Source organism: Salvelinus sp. IW2-2015, unplaced genomic scaffold (assembly GCF_002910315.2).
Source record: "Salvelinus sp. IW2-2015 unplaced genomic scaffold, ASM291031v2 Un_scaffold1055, whole genome shotgun sequence".
NCBI classification, from domain to species: Eukaryota; Metazoa; Chordata; class Actinopteri; order Salmoniformes; family Salmonidae; genus Salvelinus; species Salvelinus sp. IW2-2015.
In genome coordinates, this window is record NW_019942708.1 from 23,294 (window position 1) to 41,486 (window position 18,193).

An 18,193-nucleotide genomic window follows, 5' to 3' on the forward strand; every position below is an offset into this window, starting at 1 on the left:
ATAGATAAATTTAATTCAATCGAAAATTGGAAATTGACAATAAATTCACATCGCTGTTGTGACAAATGGAATAGACAAAAGAGGAAATTAATAGGAATAGAGCAAGGACACCCCCACAATAAAAGGGATGGTTCTGCAGGTGGTGACCACAGACACTTCTCAGTTCCTATGCTTCCTGGCTGATGTTTTTGGTCACTTTTGAATGCTGGCGGTGCTTTCACTCTAGTGGTAGCATTTGAGACGGAGTCTACAACCCACAAAGTGGCTCAGGTAGTGCAGCTCATCGAGGATGGCACATCAATGCGAGGCTGTGGCAAGAAGGTTTGCTATGTCTGTCGCGTAGTGTCAGAGCATGGAGGCGCTACCAGGAGACATGGCCAGTACATCAGGAGATGTGGAGGAGGCCGTAGGAGGGCAACAACCCAGCAGCAGACCGCTACCTCCGCCTTTGTGCAAGGAGGAGCACTGCCAGAGCCCTGCAAAATGACCTCCAGCAGGCCACAAATGTGCCTCCTTCATGCTACCTAGAGTGAAAGCACCGCCAGCATTCAAAAGTGACCAAAACATCAGCCAGGAAGCATAGGAACTGGAAGTGGTCCGTGGTCACCACCTGCAGAAACCACTCCTTTATTGGGGGTGTCTTGCTATTGCCTATAATTTCCACCTTTTGTCTATTCCATTTGCACAACAGGCATGTGAAATTCATTGTCAATCAGTGTTTGCTTTCCTAAGTGGACAGTTTTGATTTCACAGAAGTGTGATTGACTTGGAGTTACATTGTGTTGTTTAAGTGTTCCCTTTTATTTTTTGAGCAGTGTATATTTTCTTGTACTTTATGCTATTTGTCTTATGACTCCTGCGTGCTTTGTTGACTATGAACTTGTTTACACGGACTCTTGGCCATGTTCTGTTATAATAATCCACCCGGCACAGCCAGAAGAGGACTGGCCCACCCCTCATAGCCTGGATCCTCTCTAGGTGTCTTCCTAGGTACAGGCCTTTTCTAGGGAGTTTTTCCCTAGCCACCATGCTTCTACACCTGCATTGCTTGCTGTTTGGGTTTTTAGGCTGGGTTTCTGTGCAGCACTTTGAGATAGCAGCTGATGTAAGAAGGGCTTTATAAATACATTTGATTTGATTCTTGGCCTCCCATCCTATTCTAACCACCTCTCGCTGGCTTTGTATTCATGTTACCTGATGCAATTGCAGTACAATATGATCTGATGAACATTCAAAAGTCATAAAATAATAAACATTGCAGAGCTCTCCATGCCGCTCCCTGATTGTATTACTGCTGATGATATCTGGAAATGTGCATGTACACCCTGCCCCTTCTACTGTTGCTAGCCCCAATTCTGACTTGTGCTCTGAAATCTGTTTCATTGATTTCTGCTCTCGTAAAAGCCTGGGGTTTCTGCACGTTAACACTAGAAGCTTATTAACTCAAATTGGTCAATTTAAAGTGTGGGTTCACAGCCCCAATCCAGATGTGCTGGTCATTAGTGAGACGTGGTTAAGAAAGAGGGTTTTGTACACCAATGTTAACCTTTCTGGTTAAAACCTTTTTCGACAAGACAGATCTTCCAAAGGTGGTGGAGTGGCAATTTTTTACCAATGAACACCTTCAGTGCCCGGTTGTCTCCACCAAGTCTGTCCCCAAACAATTTGATTTGCTGCTTTTAAGCATTAAACTTTAAAAAAGCTCTTTATTGATTGTTGCTGTGTGTTATCGTCCACCATCAGCACCATCAGTACCCTACCTGCCCTAAGCTCTCTCCTGGTCACTTACACTAAGTATGAATTTATCCTGCTAGTGACTTTATGGAGCAGTTCTCTCTTTGTGGGTCTAACATCAATATGTTCTGGAAAAGGGTTAAAGACCTGGAGAATAAATCCTCCTTCCTCACAGCTGACCATGTCCCTTTATGTTGATGATGTGGTTATTACTGACAAGGAGCACATGGCTGAGCTCTTTAATCACCAATTCATTAAGTCAGGATTCCTATTTGACTCAGCCATGCCTCATTGCCCATCCCAAATGTCCTCATCTCCCCACGTCTTCTAATGCGACTGAAGCTCCTTTCTCTTTTTCTCCTGCCCCGCTACAAAGATTCTCCCTGCAGGCAGACARTGAGTCTGAGGTGCTAAAMGAGCTCCTTAAAATTGACCCCCCAAAAATATCTGGGTCAGATGGTTAAGATCCTTTCAACGTTAAGGTCGCTGCCCCTATCATCGCCAAGCCTGTCTCTGACCTTTTTAACATCTCTCCTCTCTTGGGAGGTTCCCATTGCTTAGAAGGCAGCCACAGTGTGTCCTTTATTTAAAGAGGGAGATCAAGCTGATCCTCCCATTTCTATTGGGGACCTTTAATATTCTGTTAAAGTTCCCCAAAGCAAACACATCCCTGGGTCACTACTCTTTTCAATTCGCTGCAGCTGGCAGTGTTTAGATCTATACAGTTGAAGTCAGAAGTTTAAATACACTTAGGTTGGAGTCATTAAAACTCGATTTTCAACCACTCCACAAATTTCTTGTTAATTAACAAACTATAGTTTTGGCAAGTCGGTTAGGACATCTACTTTGTGCATGACACAAGTAATTTTTCCAACAATTGTTTACAGACAGATTATTTCACTTATAATTCACTGTTTCACAATTCCAGTGGGTCAGAAGTTTACATACACTAAGTTGACTGAGCCTTTAAACTACTTGAAAAAATCCAGAAAATTATGTCATGGCTTTAGAAGCTAATTTTCTGATAGGCTAATTTAAATAATTTGAGTCAATTGGAGGTGTACCTGTGGAWGTATTTCAAGGCCTACCTTCAAACTCAGTACCTCTTTGCTTGACATCATGGGAAAATCAAAAGAAATCAGCCAAGACCTCATAAAAAAAATCTTGTTCATCATTGGGAGCAATTTTCCAAATGCCGGAAGGTACCACGTTRATCTGTACAAACAATAGTACGCAAGTATAAACACCATGGGACCACGCAGCCGTCATACCACTCAGGAAGGAGATGCTTTCTGTCTCCTAGAGATGAACGTACTTTGGTGCGAAAAGTGCAACTCAATCCCAGAACAACAGCAAAGGACCTTGTGAAGGTGCTGGAGGAAACAGGCACAAAAGTATCTATATTCACAGTAAAACGAGTCCCATATCGACATAAGCTGAAAGGCCCCTCAGCAAAGAAGAAGCCACTGCTCCAAAACCACGATAAAAAAGCCAGACRGGTTTGCACATGGGGACAAAGATCGTACTTTTTGGAGAAATGTCCTCTGGTCTGATGAAACAAAWTAGAACTGTTTGGCCATAATGACCATTGTTTAATTTGGAGGAAAAAGGATGAGGCTTGCAAGCCAAAGAACACCATCCCAACTGTGAAGCACGGAGGTGGCAACCATCATGTTGTGAGGGTGCTTTGCTGCAGGAAGGACTGGTGGACTTCACAAAATAGATGGCATCATTAGGTAGAAAAATTATGTGGATATATTGAAGCAACATCTCACAACTTCAGTCAGGAAGTTAAAGCTTGGTTGCAAAAAGGTCTTCCAAATGAACAATGACACCGAGCATACTTTCAACGTTGTAGCAAAATGGCTTAAGGACAACAAAGTCAAAGTATTGAGTGGCCATCACAAAGCCCTGACCTCAGTCCCATAGAATATTTGTGAGCAGAACTGAAAAAGCATGTGCGAGCAAGGAGCCCTACAAACCTGACTCAGTTACACCAGCTCTGTCAGGAGCAATGGGCCAAAATTCAACCAACTTATGGTGGGAAGCTTGTGGAAGGCTACCCAAAATGTTTGACCCAAGTTAAACAATTTGAAGGCAATGCTACCAAATACTAATTGAGTGTATGTAAACTTCTGACCCACTGGGAATGTGATGAAAGAAATACAAGCTGAAATAAATAATTCTTTCTACTATTATTCTGACATTTCACATTCTTAAAATAAAGTGGTGATCCTAACTGACCTAAGACAGGGAATTTTTACTCTGATTAWATMWRWYMAATTYTMAAAAACTGAGTTTAAATGTATTTGGCTAAGGTGTATGTAAACTTTCGACTTCAACTGTATATATATTTTTGATCCCAGCTCCTGACCCCTGTCATGTCTTTGGCATTATTAAACTGAAGACTTATTTTTATCAAATAAATTCTCTGTTATTATTATTATGTGATTAAACTAACTTAATCGTGTAAATGTAATTAACTAGGAAGTCAGGGCACCAAGGAAAATATTCAGATTACAAAGTTATAATTTTCCTACAAGTCGATATGGTTACAAGGAAATGATAGGGGAATGTGCCCTAATGGGCTAAACTGGCATAGCGGCTTGTTAGACAAAGGGACTGAGAAGGGTGCGAAAGATGACAGACACTACAAAGTTGATAATTATAACAATTGAAATTCTAATCCTTTGCACATGAACGCTCACTCATTCGGGAATAATTGAAATCAATATATATGTGTATGCTCAGTGTGTCGTCGTGATCCCTGTTGGAAAGTTTGTATCTGTTGGAGAGTTTGTCCGCCCTCTCTCTCTGCCGTGGTTAGAATGGATAGTTCAGAGTAACATTCAGCAATGTTGTTATAGAATAGATGTTTCGGCAGTTGTCGGTCTTCGCATTTACGGGTACATAATTTCTAGCTGCAGACTAGTAATTAGTAGTAATTAGTATTGAAGAGTAGCTCTTATTCTGTCGGATCGATAGTCTCAGAGTTTAACCATGTGGTATGGTTAAGAATTCAGCAATCTACTCAAACCTTAGCCGTCTCGGTTATCGAGGTAAACTGGTCTGAAGGGAACTCCTCCTGGTGGGGATTATATTCGTATKAGTAGAAAGGGGCTGTCCCATGACGCCAGATCAATGGCTGTGTTCATGGGGCGGGCCAATGATTTAGTTCAACTCCAAAGGGAATTGGAGTTTCCTTCATTAAACAGTTTAAAATCACATTATATAAGTGCACAAATAGTTTCATCTTTACTCGTTCATTTTATACAACAATTAGATGCAAGTTGAGACTGTATAAACAGAGTTATGGTAATGTGGCTGTATTGTCTTTCCTGAGGTCACCAAATAGTACAAAACGGAGCAGTTTGTAGCTGGCTACTTCACCGACCGTTTATACCTTCTCCAGTACATGGATATTGTTCAGTTCTCAAGTTCTGTGATGTGGAAGAAGTTCCTTTGTTCTCTCTATGAAAACTCACTCTCTCTCTACTCCCTCTCCATGAGGAGAGAACTCCTCAAGGAATTTKTGACCTGCCTAACAGAGCCTGTTGGTAGGGGGTGAGAGAGAGAGGGAGATGGTGCAGAGAGAGGGGGATGGTACTCGCTGTCCCCAAAGAGGGCAATGTCATGACACCCCGCAGGAGGCCTTTTGGTAGGCCGTCATTGTAAATAAGAATGTGTTCTTAACTTCTCTGGGATATGTGGGACGCTAACGTCCCACTTGGCCATAAGACAGAAAAAAAATACMCGCCAAATTCAAATATATTACTATAAAAATCAATATTTCATGAAATCACACATGAAAGACACCAAATTAAAGCTACACATGCTGTGAATCCAGCCAACATGTCTGATTTCAAAAAGGATTTACGGGGAAAGCACACCAAACAATTATGTTAGATCAGTACATAGCCACAGAAAAACACAGCCATTTTCCCAGCAAAAGATAGTAGTCACAAAAAGCAGAAATAGAGATAAAATGAATCACTAACCTTTGATGATCTTCATCAGATGACACTCATAGGACATCATGTTACACAATACATTTATGTTTTGTTCGATAATGTGCATATTTATATCCACAAATCTCGGTTTACATTGGCGCCATGTTCAGAAATGCCTCCAAAATATCCGGTGAAATTGCAGAGAGCCATGTCAAATAACAGAAATACTCATCATAAACTTTGATGAAAGATACACGTTTTACATATAATTAAAGATACACTTGTTCTTAATGCAATGCTGTGTCAGATTTCTAAAAAACTTTACYTAAAAAGCACACCATGCAATAATCTGAGACGGCGCTCAGATAAAAACAACATTTCTCCGCCATGTTGGAGTCAACAGAAATATGAAATTACATCATAAATATTCCCTTACCTTTGATCATCTTCATCAGAATGCACTCCCAGGAATCCTAGTTCCACAATAAATCGTTGTTTTGTTCGATAATGTCCATTACTTATGTCTAAGTAGCTACTTTTGCTAGCATGTTTAGTGCACATGTCCAAACGCTCGCGCAGATGCAGGCAAACTTGGACGAAAACTTCAAAAAGTTATATTACATGTCGAAAAAACTGGTCAAACTCGGTAGAGAATCAATCTTCAGGATGTTGTTATCATATATATCCAATAACGTTCCAACCGGAGCATTCCTTCATGTCTGTAGAAGTTATGGAACGCAAGGCGATATCATGAGGAAAGCGCATGACCAGGAACTGGCATTCTGCCAGACCAATGACTGAAACACCTCCCATCCGGCCCCACATTACACTAGAGGCTTCATTCCACGTTCTACAGACTGTTGACATCTAGTGGAAGGCGTAGGAAGTGCAAACAGATCCATATCTTACAGGGAATTGAATCGGCGATGAGTTGAACATTGACCAGTCTCAGAATTCTCACTTCCTGTTTGGATTTTTCTGAGGTTTTTGCCTGCCATATGAGTTCTGTTATACTCACAGACATCATTCAAACAGTTTTAGAAACTTCAGAGTGTTTTATATCCAATAGTTATAATAATATGCATATATTAGCATCTGGGACAGAGTAGGAGGCAGTTCACTATGGGCACGCAATTCATCCAAAAGTGAAAATGCTGCCCCCTATCATAAAGAAGTTAATAGNGGCCCCACATTACACTAGAGGCTTCATTCCACGTTCTACAGACTGTTGACATCTAGTGGAAGGCGTAGGAAGTGCAAACAGATCCATATCTTACAGGGAATTGAATCGGCGATGAGTTGAACATTGACCAGTCTCAGAATTCTCACTTCCTGTTTGGATTTTTCTGAGGTTTTTGCCTGCCATATGAGTTCTGTTATACTCACAGACATCATTCAAACAGTTTTAGAAACTTCAGAGTGTTTTATATCCAATAGTTATAATAATATGCATATATTAGCATCTGGGACAGAGTAGGAGGCAGTTCACTATGGGCACGCAATTCATCCAAAAGTGAAAATGCTGCCCCCTATCATAAAGAAGTTAATAGATATGCATCCACAGACAAGCGCTTAAAGATAGTAGCTTACATTTTCTGGCGAGGGATATGGATTTCAGTAAAGACACAGAGAAATATTTTTTTATGAAAATGGCCACTCTACCACCTCTACCCTGTCTGTCAGCCCTGAACACAATATAACCCTTAAAATTTCATATCAGAGTACAGATTGTCCCCAGAGATCCAAGTTTCTGTCAATACCAGAACGTCTGGATTCGTCTGCAAAGGCCAGATCTGGATGTAATCCAGTTAAGGAAGTAGGTAAGCTTCTAATGTTCAGATGCATCAACCCAAGTCCTTTACAATTTTTAAAGTTACCTGAATCTCCAACTCAAACAAGCTACGCTCAAAAAGCTGATGCAGGCCTTGTCTGATGGTTGATATTGATATAGTTTGTATGGCTATTAGATTGCATAGAACTGCACCATTTAGTATCTCCCTATTAGCGTTAGACCACAGCCAATGGCAATATGAGGAACTTTCAGAGTAACCAATGATGGAATGTTATAGACATGGGTTTTGGTTGCTGTCGTGCAACAGCCGAATCCTTCTACGGGTATTCAAGTTCATGGAATTCACATTTTAACTAAAAGCACTGGGGGAAGTCATACAGCAGCATCATTAATATGGATYCAATGGTCAATGGAAAACAGCTCAAATTTGTTTAAGGGAATGTTAGGTCTCATTTCAGAGTTTGATGCGACTGGGTTAGCTTTTATTAGCTGTTTATTTCTAAAATTCCCATTACATGCTTGGGTAGGAATATAACCCTTGAGGTTCCAATAGGTTCTATATAGAACCCTAAAGAGCCATTTCTTCTGAGTGTAYATCACTTTCGTTCCCAGTTCTGATTCTGTTCCTCTAAAAATGTAATTATTTTATTGTTTTCTGTTCTGTTCCCTGAACCGTTTCCAACCCCTGCTTTGGACTAGGGCCCCCATCTCCAGGGTGTCTATGGAAGTAGAATCTGAGTACCTCATGTCTCTGAGCCTGAGTAGAGATTGGATGTTGGGTTTTTTGTTTTTAACAGAAGAAATAAGATGTTTTTTGTTTAGTGTTATATTTTTGTGTGTGTTGTTGCTAGTTTGTATGGATTTTTTTCTCCCAAAACCACACAATGTATCCGTGTCGTAGGATCTTTTTTATATTAATCACACACAGAATGTGGTAGCAATACACCTTTTTGGGGTGTAGTCTACCAATAAACCAATAATAATAATAAGAAGTCTACAGATCCCCCATGATGTGTGTTAGAGACGATTTTGGACATATTTGTATAAAAGACAGAATGGTAAAGAGGAAAGGAAGCCACTACAATGTGAATATGAAACTGGTTACATTTTTCCTGGCCCATCTTTCAGCTTTTTACCAAAACAGAAGGATCTTGACCTACTATGGCTAAATGATAGTACAAAATGACGCTTCCTATTCCACAAAATTATTTAAATCATATCTTACTCCCATTACACAAGTTGGTCTTGACCTTGACACAATCAGGGCATCTTGTTATGAATGAGTTTAGGAGGATTCTGATATTTACTTCCCAATAACAATAACAAAAGCACACACACTTGTTCTTGTTTTTGTTTTTGCATACATGAGGACATTTTTCTTACGTCATTTTATTACAGTTTGATGCCACATAATGAACACCACAGTCAAGGGGGGGTTCTGACACGTTTTGTTTTCATAATGTAATCAAGCCGTGAGCCCTTCGTAATACAATGCTCATTTCATCGTGTTTCATTAGCATCCTGTCTATTTGGTTGTTCAAGTTGTAATTTTTGGGAGAATCACTTCATATGAAACAATTTTTTTTTAAAGAAATGATTGTGGTAGTGTTGTTAATTTACACACCACATCGGTCTAATGGGTGTAAAAAGGACAATATAAAGACCATCAACAGGCACAGAGGAAAAAAGAATAACATTGTATTCACCGTTGACTGTGATTTGATGGAGGTCCTGAACATTTTCTACAGGAACACACCTACTCTTATCTGTCCTCTGCTGCTAGTGTGCTAGGTGAGGTGGCTTGTTGTAATGTGTTGGGAAATTTATTTTTTTAGTCTCCCCCTCAGTTCGCTCAGCAAGGAAACAAACAATCTGGTCGTGCTCACTGCACATCCCTTTCAATTCCATTAACCCGCACAACCCAGGAGCTCTCTGCTACCTAAAGGTGTCAAGGACAGGAGTAATGCGATCAAGGCTAGGGCTCAACCCTAAATCAGGCATTTTCTTTCAACAGACGAACAGAAATATCTCTCTCTCTCTCTCTCTCTCTCTCTCTCTCTCTCTCTCTCTCTCTCTCTCTCGATCTCTCTCGCTCTCTCTCGCTCTCTCTCTCTCTCTCTCTTATTTGATTGGCAATTTTCTGCATTTACAAGGTAATGAAGGTGTCATCAAGGCAAAGGGTGGCTAATTTGAAGAATCTAAATATATTTAGATTTGTTTATAGTTTTTTTTAAATTACTACATGATTTCATATGTGTTATTCTCAAAGTGTTGATTTCTTCACTATTATTCTACAATGTAGAAAACAGTAAAATTAAGAAAAAGCCTTGAATGAGTAGGTGTGTCCAAACGTTTGACTGTCAACCTATATAAATGGCCTCATTGACAAAATCCCAAATTATCCTTTTAAGGCGCATACAGACAGGCAGCGGTAAACACAACTGAATAGCAAAAAAATCTGCCTACCGTGCACTAGCTGTCCTAGTTGTTGTCCATTGCTTGATTGCTTGATAAGATTAACTCTGCTCATTGGTCAACCATGTGAGGCGGCCTAGTTAAATATAATATAATTGTTGAATTTGACATCGAACATCCTTTTAAACATCTTTCAATTAAAATAAAAGAGGTKCTATTTTCTATGCTCTTCAATGTTACATACTAATATAATCTTGATTAATATAATCTTGATTGTGAAGTAAAAACTTTCACCTTTCAACTTTCCAAAGGTTAAATCATACAGATGTAGGGCATTGCTGTCGTTTTGGCGGTGTCGGAGGTGGAACTGCGTTAGAGATCTCATATCCAAAAGCGGCTCCTGGCATTATACCTAAAGGCGCTTACAGACAGGTTGCGGTAAGAAGTGAAGGTGTCATAGACTTCAATGGGACTCGCAAGCAGTTTGCAAGCGGCGCGGTTCCAAATATTATTATTTTTTATTTAATCTTTATTTAAATAGGCAAATCAGTTAAYAMAAAGTTCTTATTTACAAAGACGYCCTACCCCAGCCGACGCAAGGCACATTGTGCGCCACCCTATGGGACTCCCAATTACGGCCGGTTGTGATACAGCCTGGAATTGAACCAGGGTCTGTAGTGATGCCTCTAGCACTGAGATGCAGTGCCTTAGACCGCTGCACCACTCGGGAGCCCARATATAAAAACATTTCTTCATTATTGTAATGAAATCTTAATTTTAAAAGGTGTATTGAAWTTTGACCTTTAAATGCCAATGCCAAGCAAGAAATAAACATGTTGAGTTGTACCTACTTTTGATAACAAAAAGTAACATTTTAATTTCATAATATAAAACTAGTCTTTGAATGAAAAATATGAGTTATTCTAAACTGCAGAAGTTGAAATGGAAACAGAAACAAGTTATGACAAAAACAACAACATAAAAGATTAGCTATATTGTGCTAGTTCTTATGCAAAACTGGGTTGAATGGAAATGACTTGTGTCTGAACCCGGGAACCTCTGTGAAGCAGCATATTTGTGGACAACAGCAGTTCCAATATTTTGGACCAGGGCACTTTGATCTGATGTATCCCCATGCTCTGAATGCAAAGTAGGCCACGGCGTGTCTGTCAAGTAGAGCACACATTCCCTGTTGGCTAGCTTGGCTAGTGCAGAAAAACATGTAGCAATCTTGGAGAGAAAAATATACAGACAAATCCACTCACACTGTTTTATTAGAAGACATTGAAAGTTACATAGGTCTATGTCTCTGTCAGATAACACACTTCCAGCCTTAACATGAAATGTCTATAGATTTTTACATCAGACAAATTTAGCTAAAATAGATGGTGTAGTTAAGAGTGTAGGGTGTTTGTATAAACCATGAACACCCACAGTGTTCTCAATGTAAGGTTACCCAATAGTCATACCATCATGGAGTGGTAATACGATTATCTGGCAATATCACTCACCTGTATCCTCTTCTGACATCCCAACAGTACGCTAACATGGGACTCTCTCTTGTGGTTCTCCATATATCTGTGATTTTACGGCTCTTTCTCACTCCCGTCTGCCTTTCGTACAGTAAATGTTCAATTATGACTAGCTGTGGTGAGTGAACTGTGTTAGAGAGCGAGAGAGAGTGACACACACTTATCCTCCAGGATGAAGCATGTATACTCTCTACTGGGGATATAACTGAGAGATAAAAGGTTCAGGGCTGTCCTGAAGCATGGTCTGTCAACCTGATATCTACAGTAGTATGGTCTGTCAACCTGATATCTACAGTAGTATGGTCTGTCAACCTGATATCTACAGTAGTAAAATTGGTCTGTTCAACCTGCTACCTACAGTAGTATGGTCTGTCCAAACCTGATATCTAAGCAGTAGTATGGGGTCTGTCAACCTGTATATCATCAGTAGTATGGTTTTCGTCAACCTGATATCTTACAGTAGTGTGTGTTTGTCAACCTGATATCTAACAGTAGTATGGTCTGTCAACCTGCTGTATATCTTTCACAGCTACGTAATGGTCTGCTGTCAACCTGATATATACAGTAGTAAGGTCTGTTCAACCTGATATCTACAGTAGCGTGGTTTGTACCTGATATCTACAGTAGTATGGTCCTGTAAACAACCTGATATTACAGTAGTAGGGTCTCGTCAACCTGATATATACAGTAGTATGGTCTGTCAACTGATATCTACATTAGTATGGTCTGTCCTGATATCTACAGTAGTAATGGTTGTCTGATTTGATGATGTTTGTCAACCTGATATCTACGTAGTATGGTCGTCACCCTGAATATCCTGATCACGTACAGTATGGTCTGTCAACCTGCTATCTCTACAGTAGTATGGTCTGTCAACCTGATATCTACATTAGTATGGTCTGTCAACCTGATATCTACAGTAGTATGGTCTGTCAACTGATATCTACAGTAGTATGGTTTGTCAACCTGATATTCTACAGTAGTAATGGTTTGTCAACCTGATATCTACAGTAGTTTGGTCTGTCAACGTGATATCTATACAGTGATATGGTCTGTCAACCTGATATCTACAGTAGTATTGTTCTGTCAACCTGACATCTACACAGTGATATGGTCTGTCAACCTGATATCTACAGTAGTATGGTTTGTCAATGTGATATTCAGTAGTAATGGTCTGTCAACACCTGATATCTAATTAGTGATGATGGTTTGTCAACCTGATATCTACAGTAGTATGTCTGTCAACCCTGATATTCTACAGTAGTATGGTCTGTCAACCTGCTATCTAACAGTAGTGTGGTCTGTCAACCTGATATCTACAGTAGTGTGGTCTGTCACCTGATATCTACAGTAGTGTGGTTTTGTCAACCTGGTATCTGCAGTGATATTGTCTGTCAACCTGACATCTACACAGTGATATGGTTGTCAACCTGATATCTGCAGTGATATGGTCTGTCAACCATGATAATCTACACAGTAGTATGGTCTGTTAACCTGCATCTACAGTAGTATGGTCTGTCAACGCGTGATATCTACAGTAGTATCTACAGTAGTATGGTTTGTCAACCTGATATCTACAGTAGTATGGTCTGTCAACGACCTGATATCTACAGTAGTATGGTCTGTTCAACCTGATATCTACAGTAGTATGGTCTGTCAACTGATATCTACAGTAGTATGGTCTGTCAACTGGCTGAATATCTACAATAGTAATGGTCTGTCAAAACCTGATATCTACAGTAGTATGGTTTGTCTAACCTTGATATCTACAGTAGTATGGTTTTGTCAACCTGATATCTACAGTAGTATGGTCTGTCAACCTGATATATACAGTAGTATGGTCTGTCAACCTGATATCTATACAGTGATAGGGTCTGTCAACCTGATATCTACAGTAGTGTGGTCTGTCAACCTGACATCTACACAGTGATATGGTCTGTCAACCTGATATCTACAGTAGTGTGGTCTGTCAACCTGACATCTGCAGTGATATGGTCTGTCAACCTGATATCTACACAGTAGTATCGTCTGTCAACCTGATATCTATACAGTAGTATGGTCTGTCAACCTGATATCTACACAGTCATATGGTCTGTCAACCTGATATCTACACAGTCATATGGTCTGTCAACGTGAAAATTACAGTAGTATGGCCTGTCAACCTGCTATCTACAGTTGTATGGTTTGTCAACCTGATATCTACAGTGATATGGTCTGTCAACCTGATATCTACAATACCATGGTCTGTCAACCTGATATGTACTGTAGTAAGCCTGTGGATTGAAAAAGATGTCCCAAAGTATGTAAGATTCTCAGTTCTTTCATTTGCATGTTACATACAGATCGACTTCAGCAGCTGTAAAGCTTACAGAGTTGATTTATTTAACATTATCTAACAAGTATTTCACTGAGAACATATTCTCTTTAACAGCAACGATCTGGGGAAGAGTTACGGGGGGAGGGGGGGGAAGAGAGGGGATCACTGGGCCAATTGGAAGCATAAGAATAGAAGAAAGTCGTATACATCGTGACAGGGCCATTTCCCAACAGGGGGAAATGGGGGTACTCTTCTCTCTGGTTTAGCCAATGGGGACCCTTAAGCCCAATGGCTTCAAGTGGAAACACTTCCTGCAAACGGTGCAGTCCTTGGGATGAGATGTTTAACCAAGGTCCTGACCTTCAGTGGTCAGGACATTTTACATTTTAGTCATATAGCAGACACTCTAATCCAGAGTGARTTACAGTTATTGCATTCACCTTAAGAGGACCACATATCACAGTCATAGTAAGTACATTTTCCCTCAATAAAGCAACTATCAGCAAAGTCAGAGCTAGTTACTGTAGGTGGAAAAAGTGTGAGTGTTAGTTCACTAAAGGTTAAAATGTGTTTTTATTTTGGAGGGGGTGAGTATTTAAGATACAATACGACGAGGTATTGTTTCAGATGTTTTTCAGAAGATGGGCAGGGACTCTGCTGTCCTGGTTTCAGGGGCAGCTGATTCCACCATTGGGGTGCCAGGACAGAGAAGAGCTTGGACAGTAGACATCACATGGCACGTAGCAAAAGGAATGGTATTAACCCATTGGCTTAGCCAGTAGGGTCAAATGGCTATTTGAACGAGGCTTAAATCAGTGAAAAAAGAGGAAGTCCTGTTAGACCACGTATCAAACTCCACGGAGGGCCGAGTGTTTGAGGGTTTTTGATCCTCCCTTGTACTTGGTTGATGAATTAAGGTCACTAATTAGTAAAGAACTCCTCTCACCTGGTTGTGAAGGTCTTCATTGAAAAACCAAAGACCCGCAGACACTAGGCCCTCCGTGGAATTAGTTTTGACACCCCCTGTGTTAGACCTTAAACAAGGTCAGTTTCTGTCTGTGGCTAGATTACAATGTTCCACAGTGGTTTCAGAGGTTGCAAGATACTGTAAACCTTGGATATGGAAATATTGGCTGCTGAAATTGAAATGGTTTCGTGACAAGCAGAGAGCAGGCTGCGTGAGGCTTATCTAGCCTAGCTGTAGAACTTGGGATTCCATTACATTTTACAGGCAGAAACTTTCTACTGTTCACCAGCAGTTTGGTTTGGCTCTTTGGAGCCAGCGTTGCCTGGGTTGTGTTCATTAGCATGCAACGGAAAACAGTTATTAGTGTTTGTTATTGCACAAGTCCCTCTCCTTTTTCAGTCTGTTTTCTTCTGTTTGATGCCTAGGGAATACTACCCTAGTATCCTCAGTTATGCATACATTTACATTTACATTTAAGTCATTTAGCAGACGCTCTTATCCAGAGCGACTTACAGTAGAGTGCATACATTTTATTACATACTGAGACAAGGATATCCCTACCGGCCAAACCCTCCCTACCGGCCAAACCCTCCCTAACCCGGACGACGCTATGCCAATTGTGCGTCGCCCCACGGATCTCCCGGTTGCGGCCGGCTGCGACAGAGCCTGGGRGCGAACCCAGCCCAGCCTGGGCGTGAACCCAGAGACTCTGGTGGCGCAGCTAGCACTGCGATGCAGTGCCCTAGACCACTGCGCCACCCGGGAGATAGACACGTGTTCCCTTTCCTGTTGCATTTCCTTTGGTTCTGGTAATCGAAACTAGCGTAACAGGTTGCATGACTAGCGTACTGTAGAGATTTAGATGCACATGTGTGTTTAGCTTTAGGGGAAAACGGTTCCGAATATAACCGCTGTTCCCTGAAGGAGGGAACGAGGTTTTACATACTATGGGAGGCAATGAACAATCACCAGAAGAAAACTGAAGATGTGTAGTAGATTTGTGATTTTGTCGCTTGCACGTCAATATCAGACTGGGCATTTGTAATTAAACATCACAACAATGACAACAATAGTACAATATATAATAAATTAAAGTACCTGATGATAGACACAAAGAAGAATATTAGATCAAATCAGGATTGGAGACAGTGTAGTGGCACTGCTCTGGGGAAGGATACCAAAACATTTCTGCAGCATTGAAGGTCCCCAAGAACACAATGGCCTCCATCATTCTTAAATGGAAGAAGTTTGGAACCCTTCATTTGAAAAAATGTCTAAAAACCTATGTTTGCTTTGTCATTATGGGGTATCGTGTGTTGATTGATGATAGAAAAAAATTATTTAATTTATTTTAGAATAAGGCTGTAACGTAACAAAATGTGGAAAAAGTCAAGGGGTCTGAATAATTTCTGAATGCACTGTACTTTCGAGTCTGAAATGTCAGACCTCATACAAGGAACTGCATGTTCAAAACAACAGAATATCTGTCATGACTTGGTAAAGCGCACATGAACGCTGCATAGCATCAATCAAAGTCGATGAACCATTGCATCCCAAGGCTCAAACCCACAGGGAACTGTAGTAACCCGGATAAATGCTCAACCTGCACGCTGCCTAACACCCACTCATGAACCCAGCCATAAGAACACTATGAGCCAGACTGGCCACAGTTACATTCGAGCGGTAAAATCTCACAAAGGTATGTGGGAACCCCAACTCGCTGCACCGATTGTCAGGCCCCTGAACAACGCCCAAGAAGCTGCCACACCTCTAGTGAGCATGCACACCGCTAAGCCACCCCTGGCCTTTGCTGCCAGGGAGATTTGCGAAATAGACAAAAAAAAATTGTCACAAATGCCGATATCCTTMTTCCTATCCATGTAAAGCACAGCAACCTCCATTGTTCACTGGAAGCAAACGGTGGAGGCGAGAGAGGGAACAGCTTGAAAAGCCAGGGACCTGTAAGACATAGGCATAACCTTTGGAGCAAATGCTGCATTAGGACGTAACATCACTTTGGAGTCACCAGGCACAAACTCCAATCAGGAAGGGTTTACTGATAGCATGTGGCGATCCCCAACATGCTTGGCCGATGCTAAGGCCAGATTTGTAGGAAAGGAACTTCAGGCCCACAGACTCCAATGGTTTCAAAAGGAGGCTCACACAGAGCGTCCAGGACAAAAGCCAGGTACCAGGTTGGTACCATAGGCTTAGAGACTAGTCTGAGCCGACGCACGCCTGTCAGGAACCGCACCACCAGAGACCCCAGGGTAAAGAAGTCAATCCCTACATTACATGCTGAGATGGGTGCCATATAAACCTTAAATGTGGAAAAAGAAAGGCCCAGCTAAAAAATCTCTTGCAAGTAAATCCAAATGTTCACTAAAGAGCTCTGAAAAGGAGAAATACCTTTAACCTGCCACCAACCCTCAAACACACTGCACTTATATGTATGCAACCTTCTCGGAGACAGTGCATGCGCCGACCGTATAGTCGTAATTACAATTGAAGGTAAACCCCTAGCAATCCAATTCAACCTTTCAGGGGCCAAACCCACAGATCCCATATCTGCGGTCGTGGGTGCCAAACTCTCCCGTGTGCCTGCGAAAATAGATCCCGATGACACGGAACCCTCTACCAGTCCTCGACCAACATGCAAATGATCTCCGGGAATCAGAGTTGTCTTGGCCAACGGGGAGCCACCAGAATCAACAACAGACCCTCCTGATGGACCCTCTCCACGGTGTCCTGAATAAGGTCCCCTGGAGGAAATGCAGTGTGCAGGGTTCGAGGCCACTGATATGCCAAAGCATCCAGTCTAAACTAATTGCCTAAATCCCTCATTGAGAACAACAGATGACAATGTGTGATTTCTCGCAATGCGTAAAGATCTACGTCGGCCCTGCCGAACCGGTATGGGAAACCACCTCGGCGTGCAGTCTCCACTCTGTAGAGATAGGACCCCTCTTGGAAAGTAGATCTGCACCAACTTTAAGAGATTCTGGAAGATATGTCGCCTTGAGCAACAGGAAAAGTGAACTGCTCCATACAAGCAGACAACAGGCCAGGTTTAGGAGAGAGATAGACTGCGTCCCCCCCTACCTGTTGATGTACACCAACACCGTCCTGTTGTCGGACCTTACCAACACATGCTGGTCCTCCAACATCGAAAGGAAACGCCTCAGCGTTAGCAAATAGTCAGTGGCTCTAGGTAATTGATATGCAGTGCCCTTTTGCACTGTTGCCCAAATCCCTCTTATCCGAGTGGCCACAGACAGCACGCCCCATCCCGGTAAGGATGCGTCTGTCGCGATCACCCTGCGAGACACTACCCGACAAAATGAATAACACCTGCAACAATAGTCACTGGTTCCTAGAAGGAGTCAACGCCCTGAGGCATGACAGGGATACCTTGAGCAGTGATGAGATGTGTCCAGATGCCAAGCAATCACCCAGCGCTGAAACAGGTGCATCAACAGAAGTCCC

The 18,193-nt window shown here is 41.5% G+C and overlaps 1 pseudogene; it reads right to left on the reverse strand.

Moving 5' to 3' along the window:
* The window catches only part of LOC112069590 (L-rhamnose-binding lectin CSL3-like), a 38,246-nt pseudogene extending 20,372 nt beyond the window's left edge, over positions 1-17,874 (reverse strand).
* Positions 17,875-18,193: the final 319 nt, after the last annotated feature.